Below are 5,497 nucleotides of genomic sequence, written 5' to 3'. Positions count from 1 at the left end.
ATCCCTGCAGCATGGTAGTTAGCACTCGGTCAGACGGGAGCCTCACTCAAGTACGGCCATCTTGGTTCGGCGCCACCTAGCGCCCCCGACAATGAAAATACTTGCATGTGTAATTCAGACAGGATATCTGAAGTGTAACAAGGGAATGTTTCTAAAAGCAGGGGAGAGTGTTGTGAAAAAAGGGACTTTGGAAAAGAAACACAAAGGTTTAGTAGGACATTAAAAAGTGATGTGCTGGGGAAGGGATAGAAACTAAGTAGAAAGGGGTTTTATGATTGAGAAACAAATGATGATGCAGCATGATCCAACCATAATAGTAAGATTGACTATGTGATGATGATTGGATTTTCATAGTGATTCTATGTCTCCCTTTCCTTTTCAAATATAATTGAAGAAGTTTATATCGCAAATGTTGTTTCAAGCAGTCACCAGAGGAATTTTTTATTTTTATTTCCCTGCACAAATTAATATCATGTTTCATTACATCTTGCTGTTACTAAGTAATGCAGCCATGAATAGAGGAGGGAACCTGATCCTATTATACACCTGGACTGGTTTCCCTGGTTTAGAAATGATTTACATGCATATGTCCCCTGACATTGCTTCAGCCTCACCAAGTAAAGTTGCAGGTTCCCAATATTGGGGTTGATTAGGATGGCGGACGGAAACGTGTTCCGTCCGCCATGGTCGCGGGAAAAATACTCCCGACCCTGTTGGCAACGTCAGTTGCCTGTGCAAATCTTTACCTGCCTACAGGGCGGCCTGCTAGCCCGGAGCTTGTGCCCTTTCCTTCTTCTGGTCCCGCTGTCCGCTGTCCTGGTCGGCGCCTCCCTGCTCTCCTCCCGCTGCAGCAATCTACCTCCATGTTTTACGGCCGCTGTGTTGGGGAGGGCGCTTGGCGGCATGGACTGAAGGTTCCAGCCTGCAACGCGGCCCGAAGCCGCCACTGACAGAAACGCACCAGGAGGCGCTTTAAAAATCAGCCTCTTCCCCGGTGGAGCGGTGGACCCTGTTGGCAACGTCGGTTGCCTGTGCAAATCTTTACCTGCCTACGGGGCGGCCTGTTAGCCCGGAGCTTGTGCCCTTTCCTTCTTCTGGTCCCGCTGTCCGCTGTCCTGGTCAGCACCTCCCTGCTCTCCTCCCGCTGCTGCAATCTACCTCCATCTTTTGCGGCCGCTGTGTGGAGGAGGGCGCTTTGTGGCAGGGACTGCAGGTTCCAGCCTGCAACGAGGCCAGAAACCGCCACTGACAGAAACCCACCGGGAGGTGCTTTAAAAATCAGCCTCTTCCCCGGTGGAACGAGAGACCCTGTTGGCACCGTCGGTTGCCTGTGCAAATCTTTACCTGCCTATGAGGCGGCCTGCTAGCCCGGAGATTGTGCCCTTTCCCTCTTCTGGTCCCACTGTCCGCTGTCCTGGTCGGCGCCTCCCTGCTCTTTTCCCGCCACCGCAATCTACCTCCATCTTTTGCGGCCGCTGTGTGGGGGAGGGCGCTTGGTGGCAGGGACTGCAGGTTCCAGCCTGCAACGCGGCTGGAAGCTGTCAAGGACAGAAACGCGCCAGGAGGCGCTTTAAAAATCAGCCTCTTCCCCAGTGTCGCGGGAGCACGTGGGAGCGTCGTGGGAGAAGCCCGGGACAAGGGCGGGACAGTCTGTGGCAGTCCGGGAGCAGGACGAGGCTGGGCTGGGCCATAGACTCTGGATGTTGCTGACCCCTATACCATAAGACTTTGTGATTTACATTGGTGGTGTATCACTATTAGTGCTTTTTGAAAGTTTTTTGTGCCTCTAGGAGTTGGCGCTGATATAATCTTATTTTATTGCGCAACTCATGATAGCTCTCGGACATTAATAGTAGTTTTGTCTCAGTTATATTTTAATTATGTCTAAACTGAAATCTGTGAAAACCCCACCAGTACTGGCTACACTGGATATTTACCAGTTAAGGTGGTCAGTAAAATTAATACTGATAGGCGATTATCTTTAGGGTTAGGTAGTCCCCCCTTGTCTCCCACTCTGCCAGCCTCACTAGTCCCATTGGTATCAGATGATAGTAATGGTCTTAATAATTCCAAGGCTACCGACAAGGAAGTGCCAGAACAACTGGTGTCAAGCCAAGTTTTGCTGGATGACTCACCTGATTCCTCGGTACAGTGTTCCCCGGCCCCTGCACCTAGAGTGGTCTGAGCTTGCAGGAAAGTCCAAATTAAATGAGGGGGAACCCGTAACACTAAAAAAAGAGCAGTTACCCCTCCCAAAAATATTTCTAAGGATAGGGGAGTCTATGTTTAAAGATGGCTCAGTTATACTGGACATTGGGCAATTTAATCTTTTGGTCAGTGTCATTGATTCTAAGATAGAAGATATCATCAAACCCCTAGTGGCTAAACTTGACCAGATTTCTGCTGAGGTGATAAGATTAGGAGGCCTTTTGGACACCCATATGGCCTCAGTGAGCTCCTCTAAGGCCCCAGCTGAGAACACTAGTGTTAGTGTTAGTAAAGCCACAGCGAGAAGTTCTAAGGTCCCAGCAGTGAGCATTAGCTTTAGTGTTAGTAAACCTGCTCCATCCGAGGGGGGACCATGCGTCAAAGAGATAGTTATGCAGAACCCCTCTTTTACGGCCTGTTTAGATAAGCAGGTCGTAAAACCAGATGAGATTAAAGCGGGATGGACTGAAGTAAAAAGAAGGCGCTCTATTGACCTCCCTCCTGATTGTGCACCATACGTGGTGGTTTTAACTAATGTACTTCCCACCGAAACCCATACGAGCCAGAGCCAGCAGGAATCTCATGAATCACTTAAAAATAAAACTGTTTCCTGGCTGCACAGACAATGTGGGTTTCCAACTGCTTACTCTGATCAGGTGTTGACTACTAGAAGGGTCAACTGGATAGGGAACTCAAGGAAGAATTGCAGGGGCGATTGCGTTATTGTTAATTTTAAGTATCCACAACACGCCGCCACTGTTTTGCTCAGAGCAGCTTCCCTACCGACCGCCGACAACACTGTGTGCGTGCGCTCACTTGGCTTTTTCTATAGCCACCTTTTTTTTTTATAGCTTAAAATAATTTTATTTTTTTACCTACAAATGATTATTTTAAATAGGAGGGAAAGAATAACCGGTTTAACATGAAAGCTGCAGATCAACCAAACATATTTCATTGGGAGAGGCAATTAACTCTTCATACTTTTCTGTCTCTGTGGAAAGGCTCCATTAAGACTAACATTGAGGGGATGAATTGAATTCACTTGGAGGAGGAGAAGGAGGTGGTGGAGGCAGTAAAAGCATTGTTGAGAATGGAAGATTCTTCAAATGTGGGGAATGATGTGGAGATAGTGGTGGAGGCATTGATGAGAAGAACAGTGGCATGGATGAATATGAAGGGTTACACGAGTGGGAAGTGGAAGTAGATGGAAGTGGTGTGGTTGATGGTGGGGGCAGTGATGGGAATTGATGTGTGTGTAAAAGTTGATGGGTTTGTGGAGGAATTGTTGAGAATTGGTGGCTATGGGATTGTTGATAAGGGCTTTCTGTTGCAGACATTGGGGCTAAATTTGGTGGAGGGGGTGGTGGTGGAGGCACTGAGAATGGTTGGTTATAAATATGTGCCACATTGTGCTGTGGCCAGCTCATGCTTGTATTTATAGGAGGGGGGGAACTTTGCCACATTGTTTCACAAACTGGGTAACACTCCTGGTTGAACAAAGTATTTTGTTCTTGCTTTACAGTAAATCCTATGCCGATAATGCGGTGGGCACATATTGGGTCTCTGGTTCCACTTGTTTGAAGGAAAATCTCTTGAACTAGCTAGTTTTGGATTGCTGTATTGGTGTGAGGGATATGAACTGATCTGCTGTCTAAATTCATGGTGTGCTTTATTAGTAAACTTCTTCTGTGAAAAACCAGGACTGTTGCGTAGAACTTGTGAAGAAGGGCACTGTTGAGGATTTTTCTTTTTATTCACTTCAGAATTTCTGCTTTCATTCTGTTCAGTCTTTGTCTTCTTTCGTCCTTCGTGTATTGCCTTCCGTTGCTTATTAGCTTCCATTTCTTTTTCATCATCGTTAAAATCTAAAACATCAGGAGGTGGCTCATCATCATTTGTCCATGACGCATCAGACCCTTTCTGCTGCTTTAGTTTCTCAGTTTCTAAATATTTACTGAATTCCTGAGAGTTGGGGACAAAATACATTATATACTCCTCTTTAACTCCATGTGCTGCAATGTGCTCTTCGGAATTAAATTGCAACAAGTATGAGGGGCGTGGGATCAGTCCAAATATGTCAAATATCTTTCCAGCTGAAGATCTGTTTGCGTTGAAAATTACACTGCCTTCACTTAACACGGGCTGGTTGTACCGAGATTCAAAGATTACCAACTGATCGACAATGCTACTACCTATTCCAAAAGGCTTAATTCCAACATTTTCAGGTAAAGTGATGTTGAGATCATCAACTGCAGGCAACTCATTTAGATATAATACTTCTTTGGGTGTGACAGGAAAGCCCTTGCCATTCTTTCTTGGTGTGTCCTCATCATCATCTCCATCCAATAATAGAGCAGACAAGGACACAGATGAGAAGGAGGTAGATTCAGAGGAGGACGACGATGAAGAACAGGAAGAATCAGAGTCTGAATCACTGTCAGAAGAAGAATCTTCAGATGACAGTGGTTCCGTTTTGATTTGTATGGGTACAACATCGTAACCTGGAGCAGTGTGTGTTACAGCTGTGAGAACATAATCAAAATTCCTCTGGGACCCATTCTCTGAGTATAGACCACTCAATTGAAACTCCACCACCTTCTTAGAATTCTCATCTCCTGCTGTTGAAAAACCTTCCTCAAGCTGGTTTTCTCAAGCCATTATTTCAGGGACTAGGTCTCCAAGTGCTTTCTTGCTGTTGATTTTTGTAATTTCTACTTGTAATTTATGCAGTTCATCTGAGCCATTGCAGTCATTTGTGCATTGGTTGGTTATGGAAATCATATCATCCTGGACAGTGCTAGAATCAAATATAGAGGGTACATTCTCTTCACGCACCAGGAATTCAGTGCTTTCGGTTTGTGTTTGCTCATCAGGTCCAACATTCTGAGATGAGTCTGCCCCCAGGTTCATTTCCATAACACACTCTAAAAAGTCATGAACCGTTCATGCAGTCAGCCTCGCGTCCTCCGCCGTCCACCGCTCATTTTTTTATTTTTTTTTCATAGCCACCTTATCAATGTCCCATATGACAATAAAAGTACCAGGCTCTACACACCTTCTCATCGGCCACATTTTGATATCCCGATTCAAAATTGATTCCATGCTCTAAACTCCTGGATGCAAATGACTGACTTGTCCAGGACGGTCAATCCAAACTTGGTGAGACCCGAAGTGTTCAGTTATACAAGACAGTTGATAATATCATAGCACCGGAGTTAAATGTGGTGGCAGATTTAAGTCTGACCACAGAGTGTGGTGCTCAGAGCCAATGAAACCAAAATGAGGGAGA

The 5,497-nt window shown here is 45.8% G+C and overlaps 1 pseudogene; it reads right to left on the bottom strand.

The window, feature by feature from the left end:
* Nucleotides 1–3,114: 3,114 nt before the first annotated feature.
* On the bottom strand, nucleotides 3,115–5,124 carry LOC147727789 (uncharacterized; annotated as a pseudogene).
* Nucleotides 5,125–5,497: the final 373 nt, after the last annotated feature.

The sequence above is a fragment of the Lissotriton vulgaris genome, chromosome 3_1 (genome assembly GCF_964263255.1).
Source record: "Lissotriton vulgaris chromosome 3_1, aLisVul1.2, whole genome shotgun sequence".
NCBI lineage: Eukaryota > Metazoa > Chordata > Amphibia > Caudata > Salamandridae > Lissotriton > Lissotriton vulgaris.
Note: the sequence above shows the minus strand (reverse complement) of the source record. Positions and strands in the feature narration are given on the sequence as shown.